Source organism: Indicator indicator, chromosome 39 (assembly GCF_027791375.1).
Source record: "Indicator indicator isolate 239-I01 chromosome 39, UM_Iind_1.1, whole genome shotgun sequence".
Lineage (NCBI taxonomy): Eukaryota > Metazoa > Chordata > Aves > Piciformes > Indicatoridae > Indicator > Indicator indicator.
Genome location: NC_072048.1, coordinates 533293 through 549671, shown reverse-complemented (window position 1 = coordinate 549671; position 16379 = coordinate 533293). Strand labels below are relative to the sequence as shown.

Below are 16379 nucleotides of genomic sequence, written 5' to 3'. Positions count from 1 at the left end.
GCACACGAAGCTGTGCCCCGGCGCTTGCCGCACACTTCCTGCCACGACGCCTTCCCCCAGGACGTGAGGAGGGCAAAGATGATGGGCATCAGGTGCCCAGCTCATGGCCCCTGGGAGATCCACCTCGGTCCCCTGGCCAAGGCACATGCAGCAGGATGAGCTGTAAATGTTTTTGAAACCAGCCAGGATGGGTTGGGGCAGAGGCAGGACCCATGTGCCCCACGAGCAGGCAGCTGGGGTCAAAGCAGCTCCTGCCCTGCCCGTGGCACTGAGCTGCTGCAGCACCCAGGTCTGAGCCCTTCAGCAGGACTTGGACCAAGATCCAGCTCAAACTCCACTTAACTGTGTTCCTGGTCCACAGCTGCAGGATCGGCTCTGGCACCCACAGCTGGCACTCCCTAATGAGCACAGAGGCTCTGCTGAGGCCTACAGAACTTTTCAGCACCAAATGCAGGTGAACCTCAGAGCCACTCATCTTAGGATTTTACACCAACTTTGCTTTTGCCCCGAGCAAGGTTCCCAAGGACACTGAAACTTCAAAGGGCAGTGATGCCCTGTGGGAGCCCCCGATGGAGTCCCCCCCACCCATCCTGCAGCCCCCCAGCACTGACATGGTGCCCGGGCACTGGAGATGCTCTTGGCCCAGCTCCAGCTGCTGCTGGTGCAGTCAGGTGGCCCCTCGGTATGTGCCTGGATTAGGGGCTGCATTGTACCTGGCTCTGGGAGGGGCTGGGGGCCCCCCCACTGGATTCCTCTCTTCAGGCTCCTCCACATGTCCTGGGGCAAGAGGCTCTTCCTGCTCCCAGGACATTCCTGCCACAGCCTGGGGTTAACCTGCCAAGGGCTGGCTGAAACCAGAGAGGGGCTCAGGGCTGAGCACCCATTGATCCCTGTGCCCCCTCCATTGCTTCCAGACTGGAGGCTGCTGCAGCCCCTGGTGCCAGCAACCAGAGCAGATTGCAAAGGTCTACCCCTGATGTCCCTGCAGGGTAGTAGACAGACTGACAGACAGACTGACTGATGTCCTTCCTGAAGGACCCCGAAAGGAACTGTTTCCTTGCTCCCCTGCAGCAGCAGCAGCAGCCCCCTCACTTCAATTTGATCCTTGCTATTTCCTCTGTGCCAGGCCAAGTGCCCAGCGGGCACCTGCCCTCCCTGCTTGGGCACATCCATCATTTGCATGGTATGAGGGTGGCCGCTGCCCGCTGAGCCACAGTTTCCACTGTAGTCCTTCAATGGCCAAACCAACCCCAAGGCACAGCTGGGGGTGTCAAGGGGTCAGACCCCAGCGCCCCCTCCCCACAGTTCAGCCCCGCAGCCAGGGGGTTCCCCGGGGGGGTTCACTGCACTGCTAAGAGGCTGAAGAGAGCAGGCTGGAAAGGCAGCCACGACCCCCCCCAAAGATCAGACCCACAAGGCCACCACACGGATCGGATTTGTTGGGTTCCTTCTCTGTGCTGAGATCTCTGAGCCAGGCTCTGGGGCCCTGGGGATGACTCACACTTTTCCAGCAGGAAATGGAACCTCTGGTGCTCCCGAAGCTGCCCCCCAGCTCTCCTGCCCACCGCACTGTGCCCAGCTCCACCAGCCACTCTCCTCCCTACACATCACATGGGCACATTGGGGAGGATTTTAGGGGGTAGGGAGGGCAGGCACTGCCCTGCATGTCCCCACCCTGCCTCTGCACCCAAAGCCCCGTCTCTGAGAGACCCCAAGATGAACCAGTGACCAGGGCAGCAGGGGCATGCATGGGCAGATGCTCAGGGGAATGCAGGGGATCCCCCCCAGCCCTATGGCCAGGCTTTGCCCCCCTGCCCAGCAGCAGCCCTGGCACCTGAAGGTGGTGCCAGCTCCATTTAGTCCCCGCGGTGCACGGCAGGCGGCACATATCTGCTGCCTGGGCTGAGTCGTGGCCCTGCGAGCGAGGCAGTGCCCAGCACCCTGTCAGCTCAGACCAATTGAAAACAGCCCTGCAGCCCCCTGGGCACCTGCCGGGGCTGGCAGGAAGGGCAGGGTGAGCTCCTCTGACAGGATCTGCTGCTTCAAAGACCTGGAGGCTCGGGAGAAGGAGCCCTGGCTAAGGGAAGAGGATGGGGCACAGGCTGGCGGACCCCAGTATTTCCCTGCTGCATCCCAGCTCTCCTGCACACCTCCGGGGTGCTTGGGGGGGTTGGTCCTCAATTGCCAGTGAGGTCCTTCCAGCACCACTGTGGGCATAGCAGCAGATCAGGTCGTTGTGAAGGTGCCTAGCTGGGCACTGGGCCATGGGAGGAGACTGTGAGGGTGCTCCTAGAGAAGGAAACCCCCCGAGGTACTGACACAGGGTCCCCCCTAAACTCCCAGGCACAACCAGCTCACAGGACGCTGCCTCCTCCTGCACAGCTCCTCACAACCCTTTGCTGCGTGACTTGAGCTGGCAGGGAACAAGGCTTGAAATAAACCCAGATGACATCTCTGCAACTGCTGGGCATGGCCGCAGCCGGGCGATTCGTCAGGGTTGGAACGGCGGGAGGTGGAGGGGGGCGGACAGTGCCCATTTCTCCCCCACCAGCAACCCTGGCTCTGATCAGAACAAGGCAGTTTGCTCTCCACAACACAGCAGCTGAGAAGGGCAAAGCCCTTTAGTGTAGGAGCAGACAAGGTTACCTCCCACCCTGCACTCCCCCCCAGCTTGCCCATCTGCTCCCTGTGGGGCAGCTCAGCCACATCCAGCACCCAGATCTGTGGAACCCCACATCACTGACACTATCAACCATCCCTGAGGAGCAAAACTGGGCGCAGTTCTTCCTCTACCAAGCCTCTTTTCCTTCCCGTGCCCACCAGCACCACTTCCCCTCAGATTTTAATTGCCCTGTGCCAGTTCGTTATTTGAGCATTCAGTGATGCCCCCCCTTGCAGAGCCCCAGACCATCCCAGTACCCCCCCCCCCACTGCAGCCAGCGTTACCGCTGGGGCTGCCACAGCCCAGCCAGGACCTCACTGATCCCTGTTACAGGTACCAAGGAGCTGGAGACCAGCTGACCTGAGGCAGCGAGGGCTGAACACGAACCAGGGCTCCACTCCCTGAACCCTGCTCTACCCTCCCCACCATCAGCTTCTCCTCTGGGTTGGGGGGCAGAGCTCAGGGTCTTTCCAGAACATAGAGAACTCAGAGGGCAGTCCTGAGCCCCAGAGCAGCACAGCCTTTATTCTGGGCACCGTTTAAATCATCAAAATCACAGCCGAGCCAAATTCATTACAGCCAGGGAACGACTGACAGAAATGGAAAGGGAGGGAAGAGACTCAAATTGATGCTTTCTCACCATTCCAGTGAAATAACCAATTTGGAACAAATTAAGGGGCTCCCTTCCCTCCCAGCTTTGCAATTGCCTCTGAGCTGAGGCACATTTTTCATAGTGCAGCGTTTCCTCCATTAGCAGCAAAATTAATGATTTCTGTTAGGGAATCACTGGGCAGGTGCCTCCCGTTCCCAGCTGGGGCTGGGCTGGCCCTTCCCTGGGGGCACTAAGCACCCAGACTGCAAAGAGCTCTGAGGAGACAGAGGCTCAGAGGGGACAAGTGGCATGGCCAGGGCCACCCAGCAGGTCAGTGGCAGAGCTAGGCTCCAAGCTCATCCTGGATGTGCCAGAGTGATGCCACAGACCACTGTAGTGAGGCTCAAACCCTGGCATGTGATGGCATCGTGGCTGACCCCCAGCCACGTGGCTTCAGCCAGTCCCTCCCAGCTTTGCTTGTGGGGGCCAAAAGGGGTCCCATCAGCTCAGACTTCAGGGGTGCAAATCCTGGGCAGTCAAAAGGACTTTCAAACCTTAAGCCATTGGCATGTGCCCCTGCCCCTAAGATTCAGAGAGGTCAAACCTCTTGGCCCACCCCACCTCCTGTTATTTCTGGGTGGCCCTGCACCCATCACAGCGCCACAGACAGCGACTGAACTGCACAGCTCCCAGCAGGGCTGCCCTGGGGCCAGGCTGGTCATAGCTGGGCTGGGGAAGAGGACAGACATCTGTCATTATTTTTTAATTAGATTTTTATGTCCTACCTCTTGTATTTCATTGTAATTTCCGCCACTCCTACCCAGGCCATGCTAATATCAGCGCTTTGGAGAAGAGTGGGAGCAGGCAGCCCACTCCTGCCAGCAGCCTGCTCAGAAAAGGCAGAAGCAGCTCTGCTAGATCCCTGCAGTCGCAACGGGCCCGGGGACAGCAGGCAGCTGCTGGAATGAGCTATCAGAGTGCGGCCACCAGCAGCCTGCTGCGAGCATCCTCACTGCCCAAACTTCCAAAAACTTCCCCTTTGCTCAAAATACCTGTTGGCACCTCGGGATGCCAGCAAGGGGAGGTGGCATTACAAAGGGACTAGAAAAGCTGGAGGATTGCACCCTTGGCTTGATGCTGGAAATGCAGTGATATTTTCTAGCCCACATCATCTTGGAGGTCAAGATTGGATGATAGCTTGGTCTAAAAATACTCAGAAGGGGAGGCTGAGGCTGTTGTTGTTGCTCAGAGCCCCCAGTGCCCCAGGTCGTGGTTGAAACCAGGGACAGACACCTGCCCCAGGGTATGTCTCAGAGCAAGCCCTTGGCAGTAACAATGACTGTGGAATTTACAGGCAAATTCACCCAGAACCACCTCAGGGGAAGCTCAGTCTCACCTCTGATGAAGGACCCCAAAAGTCAAACCCAGGGTTTGATTTGGGCCAGGCCTCTGCCCATTACCCCCAACGAGGGGATCGGAAGCCTAATTAAGCAGCCAATTAGCAACAGATGACTCCCAACAGCATCAGCTCCCACGAGTGGTCGCATCCTGCACTGCCCATCCTAGCTCAGAGGGAAGGCAGTGACTCCAAGTTCCCAGGTTTTGGAAGGGACTTTCAAACCACGATGAGGGGAGAACATTCAACCCTTGTGGAGAGCAGCCAACACAGCTCCGGCAAGCACGATGGGCCCATGGCTCCAGCCCCAGCGCAGAGACCAACAGCGAGCTCCCAGCACTGCAGGTTCAGAAGTGAAGCTTTGGGGACTTTACACCACTGCCTTCATCCCTGAGCCCTCGAGGCCAAGCAGGAGCCTCGGGGGGTGGTTTGGTCGTTGTTCTTTTTTAAACCTGCCCTGCCTGAGCAGTATTCCAGATCAACAGCAGGGCAGCGTCACGCGTTCCGGGACGCAGGCAGCGACAGCTCAGAGAAAAGATTGAGTTTCAGATTATCAGAAAAATTGAAGTGATGCACAGGAGACAGCTGCCGGGCAAGGCTGCGCCCACAGCCAGCCGAGTCCTTGGAGGAGCTCATCAGATGTGCCAGGTCAATGCCATCCCTTGGCCTGGCTGCTCTCCTGCTGCCACAGGCACCCAGAAGCACAGGCTGGCGCTGTGTGGCCAGGGGGGCATGAACACAGGCTGGCATGTGGGCACACACAGCACATGTATGTGCACACACATGCACTGAGGGAACCAGCCAGATCCATGGCTGCCAGCACGGGCAGCACCCAGGGGTGATGCTCCTTTCCCCCCAGAAAGTTACTGCCAATTATCCCCAAACCAGCAACGTTCCCAGCCCGAGCCTGCACCTGAAGCGGGTCCGAGGGCAGCGTTACCGTCACGCTCTGCTTGCTGCCACAGCTCCACCAACCCAACACAGCCAAAGCCAGAGCAGAGCCCCTCCAGCACCCCCCTGCCAGCTTTCCCCTGCCAAGGCACCGCAGGCCTCTGCCCCCAGCCTCATTTCACACAAAACCATCACAGCTTTGCACCGCGGGTGCAGCAGGAACGCAGCTCAGGGTTGACCCCCAAGAGAAGAGCAAGGGCACAACAAAGCCCTGTCAGTGCCCGACCTTTTCCTTCCTTTTTGCAGCCCTGGGAAAAAAAAAAATCAATCAGATGCAGTGAGCCCAACTCAGCTCAGATCCTGTAAGTGACTGTGCTCAGAAGGCTGGCAGTCGACGGCACAGGCTGCCCACTCCAGGGCTGGCAGGGACCATTTTGTGGGTGTTCGGCGCACGGCTCGAGCGATGCCAATCAAAGGAGCAGCTCTTTGGCTGGGTTTGGGGCAGCGGGGAACAGCAGCGACTCGATTCCCTTGGAAAGAAGAAAATCTCCGGAGGGTAACTCAGCACCCAGAGCCCTGGTGGGAGCAGGATGGGGACTCGACAGGAGAGCCAATATTTGCGTGTGATGCTGAGGCTGCTGCCAGCCCCTCGCTCTCGAGCCCGGACTCCTCTAGCAGCACCAATTCCTGGAGCTCGTTTCTGGCGGTAAATAACCAACTGCACAGGGGAGCAAAGACCCTCCCTCCCCGCAGCCTCAGTAGAGACACACAGGAAATACAAAACAATCAGAGCTGGTTTTTTTCCCTCACGGCACAGCTCTCACCTTGGTTTATTTCCATTTTTCTCTAGCTCAGGTAACTCGTCACTGCCCTGCTGCCCACCCAACGACTGAACAGGGTCGGTGCAGGCAGGAACATCCCCGGGACAGCAGCGGGGGAAGCGCCGCCCCCACAGACCCCCTACCATCGCCACCAGATCCCTTCCATTGCCATCAGACCCCTTGCCATTGCTACCGGACCCTCTTCCATAGCCACCACTGGACCCATCACCACCGCCAGACCCCTTCCACCGTCCCCGCGATGCCGGCCGAGCCCCTGAGCCCCGCAGGCTGCCAGGGGCTCCGTTTATCTCCAGGCTCCGGTAACCTACCCCCCCGCACCAAGCCCAAGAACTGAGCTCTCCAGACGGATTCTCTGTGCGTTAATGAGAGCAGGGAGCGGCAGGGAGCGCTGGGGGAAGCAGCGGGGAGCTGGGGCTGGAGGAAAGTTGCGTTTCACCCACCTAGAAGCATTTTGGATGCGGCTGCCTCGGCTCGCTGCTGCTGATGTCTCCCGCTCGCCCGGCTGGGCTGAGGGCAGGGGCGGGAAGAGGCGGGCAGCCCCCCCCCCGCAGCCCCTCTCAGCCGCCCAATGCGCTGCGAGCCCCTCACCGCCGCGCCCGGCCCCGCCTCAGAGGTGCCGGTGATCGCACAACCGGGGGGGAACCGGGAGGGGGGCGGAGGGAAGGGAGTGGCCGGCTCCGCCCCCGCTCCCAGTACCGGGGTTGCCAAAGAGAGGAAACTTTGAGGAAGCCCCTGAGCCGCTTCTTCTGCACCCCTAGATCACATTCTGAGAACACAGCACCGCCCCCCTCTAATGGGGCTGGTTTGAGGTGGCCGGGGACAGGCACCCGCTGGGATGCTCCGTGCTGGGTCCCCACCAAGGTGGGGGGGTCGGCATGACAGCGGGAACCCCCCTATCCTGAACCTCCCTGGAAGAGCATCTCCCAAATGCCCCCTTGGGCAGGGTCTCATGAATGGGCTGAGCCCACCTCCCCCCGAGACTGCCCATGATGCCAAGCACGTTCCACACACGCTGGCACCAACCCCCTCCAGTCACTAGCAGACCCTTCAGCTTTTGGAATTCAGCACCGAGATGCTGGCACTGCCCTCTCCAACAGCAGCCTGAGCTCAGCCCTTTCTCCACCACTCACATGGGAGAGGCCTTACCCCACCAGCCAGCCCTGGAGCCAGATAACCTGCCTGAGGAAGGGGCTGCCGGGTCTGATCCTGCTGTCACCTCGTGGGGTGATGTGAGCAGCCTGCCCTGGGCTGGGGGGGGGGGGGGAGTGTGTCATTTCAGCACCCCAGGGCTGAGGTATTGCAGAAGCCCAGGAGCCCAGGACTTGTTGCCCTCCACATCATTTTCACGACCACAGGCATGGCAGCAACTTCTTGGTGCTGAATTTTTGGCCCCCGGAGCTTCTCAGGAGCAGGGAGGCTCAGGCCGTGGTTGCCTTTTCAAGAGGGAAATGATGAAAAAGCTGCTTGTGGAAAGAGGAAACGATCACAGCCCCCCAAAGGAAGAGGGGAACAGGGAGAGATTTAAATGCTGCCCTCAAATCAAGCAGCTCAGAGTTAGGCAGGAGCCTCAGCACCCCCAGCACAGCAAAACCCGGAGGCTAACCACGAGATGCCCAATTCCTGCCCTGCAGCCAGACCAAGCACTTTTTGGGTGAATTCTCACACTTTTGTGCTCTGAAAAGTACCTGAAGCCATCGAGAGTCCCTCCCTCCCCCTTCCCCCATGTACTGCTGCTGGTCAGGGCAGTCCACAGGTCCCTATCTCAGCACCCACTTGGGGGGCGCAGGAGCAGTGGCACAGCCCTGGGTGCCCTGCACAGGGCATTGCTCTCAGGGTCGTTAGCGGCAGCAGTAAGTTTAGCCTGGGCAGCCGCTAATCCGGGACTGACAGCCAGGCCCGCGCCGCCTGTTCCCAGCAGCTATTTAAACCTTATATTAATTTATTTAATGTCAGCAGCAGTTTGGCCTCACCACTGCCAGCGCCGGGCAGAGGGGAGCGTGGAGGTGTAAAGACCAGGCTGAACCATCCAGGGGCTCTTCTCCTCTTCCCTCTCCTCACCACGAGCAAGTCTGGCATCTCCCCACCTCCAGCCCTGCTGGTGAGACCCAGCTGGACCAACACAGAGCTCTGAACCCCCGCGCTCCATCCTCTGCCCACCCTCACCCCCAGCCCCAAGCAGCCCCTCGAGCTTCCCACGGCAATTTCAGCAACAAACAATCTCCCTGCTCCAGCCAGTGCCCAGTTTGTGCCAGCTGGGTGGGCAGGTCCCAGCTGGCATCACCGCAGCTGAAAGGGGTTGAGCTGGCACAACACAGTGGGGTGGGAGAGGAACGGCAGCGTGGGACGTGGCGTTTGATGGCCAGGCCTTTGTGGCCAGCTGGAACAGAGGCTGGTGGCAGGTTCTGGTCACAAACCCTGCCCCTCAACGCCTCCTGCCCAGACGCTGCTGCCCCCTGGAATTTGCCAGCGACGCAGCGTGGGTCCAGCCCAGGCATAACTTGCTATATTCATACGTGGACCCCGGGGCTGGCACATGGCAGCAGTACAAACTCCCCCACTGGGCCCGGACCCATCCCACTCCCCACCACCAGCCGTCCTGGACCTGGGGACAAAGCCCACGGCCCCTTCTTCCCACGACAGCCTCCATGGGATGGAGCTGCTGCTGCCTAGCACCCTGACTGGTGCTGCCACAGGGAAGGGCGCCTGGAGACCACAACAGCCGGCTTGGGGGGCATGACACCTTGGGGGGCACCAACATAAATCAAACCCCAGGGACAACGTGGCCCAGGTGCTGCACACCCCACCAGGGGCACAGCAGTCTTTCCCCAAGCTCAGGGTCCTGGTGGCAGAAGGTTGGTTAGGAGAGAGAGGTGATGGAGCAGAGGTTCCTCTGCAGACAGGAGAGAGCCTCTCCCACAGCTCTGGCAGAGCCCAGCCTGAGGCTCCAAAAGCAGAACTGAGCAATGGGCACAAGGGAGAAGGGAAACAGAGGGACAAAACCCGCGGGAAGCCCCCACCCCTTCCCCAGGTCTGCCAAGCCTCCCAGAGCCATTCTGGCTGACTTTGAGTATTCAGGCTATAATTTGGGGGTGAAAGACGCCAGATAGGATCAGCAGCGATCCACCTGGACGTCAGGGATCGGTTTTCCTATGCTCTGTAACCGGAGCTCCTCAGAAGCAGAAGGCTGAGGCGTGGAGCAGCCGCCGGCGGTTCGACCCCCAGGCTCTGACCTTTCATGCTCCCGAGTTTGCATGGATTAAGATAACAGATTTTCAGGGCTGGACCCTCCCCTCGGGAGGTTCCCACACAAAGGGGATAGGATTTGTGGCTCACGTTCCCCCCACAGCCCCCCCGACAAAGAGGCACTCAGTCAAACCAAGGCTGCAGGTGCCCATCCCAGATCAGGGCATCTCGAGGTCTAATTAACTCTTCTTGAAGATTGTGCAGGGGCAAACCAGGGGAGCTGCCGATGCCTTTGTGCAGATGGGTGACCCGCACAGGCCCTGGCTGGGGGGCTGTGGTGTAACCTCTGTTTTCCATTAAAGGGAAGCTCTGGTCTTATCGGGTTGGTAAGAACTAGGAGAAGAGCCAAGCTCTTCGGCCCCTCTGTTCCCAGCTCCTTTAATCTCCCTCCTCTCAGTAGCCCAGAACAATGTTGCCCTTTCATTAATTCCAGTTCCTGTGCAGCGTCTCAGCTTTAAACCAGCCCATTCAGGACCTTTTTGTCGCAGGGCAAGATGCTAAAACTTTCTTTTCCCTTTTTAAAGAACCGCCTGAAAAAAATCAGCTTCAGATTGCTTAGTCGTGTGCTAAAAATTCTCACCCTTTAACAATGAGACCCTGATTGCTGCTGGCTGGGTGTCACAGCAGAGGACAGCCACCACCGTGTCCCCAGGCCTCGGGATGTTAATTAGGGGCTGCTCCATCCATCATCACCCTCCAAGGGGAGTGGATTCCGGTGAGCCCCAGGCTGGAGGAGCCCCAAGGACGAGCAGCTGCTCAAAGACAGGAGCGGCCGCGGGCAGGGCTGCGGGAGAGCCGCGGCCGCCTCCGCCTTCATTCTTCCCAGGGAGATGTCTAATTACAAAGGCATCCAGGACAGGTCCACAAATAGGGTGGAGAAACTGGCTGACCTAAAAATATTTAATTATCAGGAAAAGGGATGGAAATTACACCTGAAATAGCTTCAGAGAAAGGGTGCAATATTTTCCATCTAATTTAGGAAGGAGTAGGGCAGAGGACTTCACCTGCAGCCACACTTTGGCACACTGTGAAACCCTCCATACACCAGTGAACACCCAGCAGGCACACCCAGAACCCCTCCAGGGCACACGAGGAACAACCCCACAAGGGTTGTCAAGGCCTGGCCCAGGCTGCCCGGGGCAGTAGTGGAGTCCCCATCCCTGGAGGGGTTTCAAAGCCGTGGAGATGTGGAGCTGAGTGCCACGGTTTGGTGGTGCCCTGGCAGTGCTGGGTCAATGGCTGGACTCAAGGAGCTCAAAGCTCTCTTCCATAATTCCATGATTGCGAGGCTCTGGCTTCCTGTCTCAGTGCAGCCATGGCATCGAGGGCTGAGGCAGCACTAAGCCGGCTCTGGGGGAGCTGGCACAGAGCATGACGAGGGCAGATATCTCCTCAGAGAGAATTTCATATTGCTCACGACTTACTGTCTGGGAACATAAACCAGTTTAACCAGCAGACCCTAAATCACACTGACAGCTTTACACTACCCACAAACCTCCACTCGCCCTCAGCCAGCTCTCTCCTCTCCGCCTCCCCTCTCCATTTGCCTTTTTTTCACCCCATTTTCCTCGGGAGAGCTGCAGGGGTAGGACAGGCGTGCAGAGGAGCAGCCGAGGAGCAGCGAGCACCCACAGGGGCGCAGGGCTGCAGGGACGAGCTGGACACAGGGTCACAGCAGGACTGTGGCAGTCAGAGGGTCAGGGGACAGCAGCATCCCAGCTGAGCTGTGCCCAGGGGGTGCCAGGATGGGCAGATGCTGAGCTGTGCGCAGAGGATGCTGCTGGCAGTGGCAATTTTTCCCCACACCAAGAGAAACGGCCTTGTGTTATTTTTAAGCACTGTATTTTGAGCCAGGATCCTTAATCTTGGAATTTGCTGTGATTTTCTTCCATTTGGGTTGCTTTCGAGTTGCAACAACAGCATTTTACAGGCACTTACCTCAGGCACGCGTCACACGTGAGCTTAATTAGGAGCAGATTAAGAGCAACGGGGAACATGCAGCCCTGGAGTAGTTCACAGCTTTCCCAGCTCAGCAGATTGGGAAGGGGAAAGTCTGGGATTTATTTTAAGTGGGAAATAAATAAATAAATAAATAAATGGTAAACATGGCAGCTAACCACGAGAGCATCTCAGCTCCATGGTGACCTCTGATCCCTGTCCCAGGAGAGCATCTCCTCAGGGAGTGAGGCAGCCACTGTCCTGCTCCCACAGGGAAGGAAGGAGAAGTGTCCCACTGCATCCCAGCTGCAGTCACTAGGCATTAGAGGTGCCAGGTGAAACACCAGGCTGTGGCTGTGAGAGCTGCACAGCTGCCCTCTGCCAAGGTACCACAGATCACCAGGGCTGAACTGGGGGACTGGAGCAGAGTGACAGCCATGGGGAGGTGACCTGCCCAGAGTATCAGTGAAGATCAAGGCTGGGAACAGAGCTCATCCCTCCTGGCCTCCAGCCCTGAGCCCTAACACAGCCTAGCCAAAGATTATCTTCATTCATGACCTTTTGGCTTTGCACTGCACAGCCCAGCAGCTTCTCTGGGTCAGTTTTTGGGGCAGAAGTTGAAATTTTAAGGATCTTCTTAGGATAAATGTGTCAGAAAAAAAAATTCCTGAAGCTTTTGGCCCGAGCTGAGGGAGCAGAGCAGAGGGGCCGTGGCCTGACAGCAAACACACTGCTCCAAGAGAATCCTTTCATCAGTTCACAGCTAATCAATTTGGCTTTCACTTAAAGTCAGCGGCTCAATAAAAGCAGAGATTATGATCCAGTGATTAATCCATGATCAGATGAAGGTCTGAGCCTTGCAGAGAGAGAGCAACTTAATGGAGTATCTTCAGAGGCTTTTAAAAGGGAGCAGTTTCCCCTGGCTTCACAGACTGGCACAAGGCTGCTCTGCCAAGAGGGGGGTCTGGCCTGGCACAGAGCCCACAGGCCCTTTGCCCCACGTGCGATGGCTTTTTTGGGTGTAACAAAGGCATTCAGTGAGCAGAGCTGTTCTGCCAGTGCCCGGGGTGGGGGTAATTCTCTCCTCTTCTTGCCCCTTGCAGCTGCTCCCAACCCCCCCAGCTCTGCCTCAGGAGCCTCGAGGGATGTTCCTGCCCAGGGAGGGGGGAAACAAGCCTGGGAACGTCAGAGAGGAGGAAATGTACAATTACATAACTGTGCTCCTTCAGACACCACCTGATCCCAGCAAACATCTTCAAGACATGAGAAAACATCAAATTTCCCACTGAGATCCCAGGTTATTCCGATCTGAGCCGAAGAGCTATTTTTAGCCATCTGCAGGGAGGCAGCCAAGGCCAGCAGAGCAGGAGGGCTCCATCCACTCGTCCCTCCCTCACTTGACAGAGGCTTAAAGTATGAACCCAGTTCCTGCTTGGCCACCAGGTGATGGACCCACCCCAGGGGATCACCTGAGCAGCCTCTGCCTCAGCTGAATGTTAAAGACTCTTTACCACAGGGTGGGCACAGGACTGCTATCGGGAAGCTCAGGAGAACCTCGTGTGCTGCTTCCATGGCCCCATGGCTGGGGTCAGGCAGGAGCATTCCCCAACCTGGTCACCCCCACACTGCCCTTCTCCACTTACCCCCAGACCCTTTACCTTCCCAGCTGCTCCTTTCCCCACCCAACATCACACTCAGGAGCCCAGTTGGGCATGTCCAGTGCATGCAGCTTCCTGCCTATCAGACCCTTGGCTTCTGCTGCCACACTTCTAACAGCCCCAAAAGCAGGAGAGCAGCAACACACTGCAGGAATTCAGGAGGAAGTCAGAACAGCAAGGGCTGCCACAGCACCTCCCCACCACACCTGCCCCAGCTCTGAGGCCATCCCAGTCCCAGCCCAGCTGGTGCTGGGGCTGCTGCACCCTGATTAGTGCCCAATTAGGCTCTAATCCCACGTTTGCTGTGGTTCCAATCAGCACAAAGGATTTTCTTGCAGACAAAGAGCCACTGAGCATCGCCCTGTTTATTAAAGACAATTAAAGGATTCCGTGCATAACAAGAAACTGAAAAACATGAGATTGGCACCAATCTCCTTGGTAATTAACAGCTGAAAAGCTCCGACGGCAGGGAGCAGGGGAGGAGGCAGGAGGAAGCACTTTGCAGCTGACCTCAGAGACGTCAGAGCTCACTGGAGCAGGGCCTCGGAGCAGCCAGACGGTCCCTGCCCGAAGCCACCAGCTCCCCACTCCAAGGCACTGCTTTCCCCGGTGATGCTCTGGGTGTTTCAGGATTTGCCCACTGCCCTCTGGGTTATGCCAGCCCTGCAGGGAGCAGGACCATGAACTATTCGTTCAACTTTGCAGGCTGCAGGAACTCTCCATGTGCTGGCTGGCTGAGCTCAGCTCCCAGCCTGGGTGATGCCCAGGGTCACCAGGCTCCATCTGGCAGCGCAGTCCTCCTGGGACCCTTCTGGGATCTCCCCCATCTAACACCACAGCCCATCCTTTCCCTCTGGACAAACCAAACCAGGCTGCATGTGCTGCTGCCCCGGGGCTGCCCCAGGGGCTGCCCCAGGGGCTGCAGTGGAGGAACCATTTGAGGGGAGCAGGTTCTCCCCAGCACCCACAAGCAGCCCCATTTGGCGCCGGAATCTGGGGGTTTAGCTGGCACCCCATAAAAGTCCCACCAGCAACCCCCAGCCCCAGCTGGCTCCATCTCCCACAGGGTCCCCAGGTCCCCTCCAGGGGGGCCCAGCTCCGCCGCTGCAGAGCCAGCGCTGCCGGAGCTGTCACAGCGATTGCTTTGCTCATCTCAGCTCTTCCTGCCCTGCAAACGCACGCAGACAGACCCTGCAGCGGCTAACTGGGGGAATTGGGATCTTCCCCTGTGCAAGGAGCCGCGGCCGCCGTGTGGAGCCTCCCAGTGGGGGAGTTGGCAGCACAGGGAGCTCCAGTGCCAGCTCTGGGCATGGTACTGGGCAGCACTGGAGAGGGTCTGGCTACATAATGCCATGGGGGCGCACGGTGCAGAGGAAGACCTTGCGACGTGGATTGGCACCAGCGCACAGCTGGCTCCAGGTGGTTAGGACTCGCCCTGCCCTCTCATGGGCACTGGCTTTGGGGGAGCAGCCTGGCACCTGCCCGACGAGGGAGCGCCTGGCCAGCAGTACTTGGGCTCAAGCTGAGGGATCAGTGGTAAGGACCCCAGCATCACCCCCGCTGTGCCGACCAAGCCCCCGCGCAGCTCCGCTCCACCGAGCACGGTGGCCGCAGCCTCTGCAGGCATCAGCGACCGGAGCAGCCGGAGGCGGCCCCGGGAAGATCGAGCGGCGCCTGTGGGAGCTGCTTTGGTATAGCTGTAGATGTCAGTGCGGAACAGAGGTTCCAGCCGGGAGGAAGACCTCTTCCCTGCCTAACTCAATTATTCCACTGAATTTGTGGTCTTTACAAACACCTCTGCTCCTGCCAAGGCTCCCCCGGTGCTGACAGAGCCACAGCTCAGCCTGGCCCTCACCACAGGCTGCGCTGGACGGAGCCCATCCCCAGCTTGGCCAGAAGCTGCCCAGAAGGGGGCCACGGCTGCAGGGACTGCAGGCAGGTACAGTGGATGGTTGGGTTTGGGGGGGATCAGCCTCTCTCCCAGCACTGGTGACACAAGGCCAGGTGGTGCCAAGCATCCACAGTGCCAGTGACAGGATGGTGACAAAGGTATTGTGTCAGCCAGTTGCCAGTTCTGGCCTCTGATTCACAGCTCTGTGCCCCCCCAGCTCATGCCTCAGGAGCTGCAAAAGGTTGCCTGTGACAAAGCTGGAAATGACATTTTGCACCAAAAGTGTGGGGGAGAAGGTCGGGAGCAGGGCAGGCAGGGGGCCGATGCCATCTGCAATTTCCCCACCTAAGCAAATCCCAGCCAACAGCAGCTAACTTCACCCTGAGCAGCAAAGCCCCAAGGGCTGCAGCTAGAGCCCTGGATACAGGCAGAGGGGAGGAGGCTGCAAGGGGCTGCAGGAGCACAGAGCTCACACACAACGGAATTCTTTGGCTCGGGAGGAAATGAGTCCTGGGCAGCTGCTCACCGAGCCACCGCGGGTGCAGGGCAGGACGTGGAAGCTGCAGGCTGGAATTTACGAGCCCTGTTCCCGTTAAACAGCAGGGGATGCTTCCAGCTGTCAGTAAATGGTGACAAACAGAGCAGCTCCTCCGCGTGTCCCAGGCCCTGCTCACACAGAGCCACCACAGGGGAGGGCAGAATTTGGCACATGGATGCCCATCAGCACCCACCCCGCTACCCAGGGCTGAGGGGTTGGACACAGGTTTTGCTGCCTGCTGCTGCCTGCTGTTCCCTAAGCCTTGCAGATTTGTTTGCCAACCCTTCAGATGTTATTAAACAAACATTACCTGACACCAGGAACAGACTCCAACCCTTCGCTGCTCCTTAGCACAGCAGCTCCTCACATGGCTGCCTGCCGTGGGCTGCCAGAGGACAGTCAGGGCACAGGGTGCCTGCGAGGGGCTGGCACCAACACGGAATCTGACAGGGTTCCAGCACGTTCCTGCCCCTTCTCCATCCTCTCTTCTCATCCCCCTGACTCAGACAAAGGCATTGATCATTTGCAAAGCGTTTTGGAAGCCTCAGCTCCTTACCCCTGCCTGGAGCTATCCAGAGCACTGCGACCACCACTCCCTGCAGAGCAGCCATGGGGTCCCCAGCCTGTAACCCCCTCAAAGAGCAGAGGGGTCCCAGAGGAAGTTCCAGTCCCAGGCTGGGGACATGGCTCTGGGCACAGACGTCTGCACCAGCCCCAGGAAAGACAAA

General features: G+C 58.5%; 1 protein-coding gene across 1 annotated transcript in view; it reads right to left on the bottom strand.

Annotated features, from left to right (window-relative positions):
* ZNF385C (zinc finger protein 385C) overlaps positions 1-16379 on the bottom strand; it is a 55603-nt gene that overhangs the window by 20131 nt on the left and 19093 nt on the right.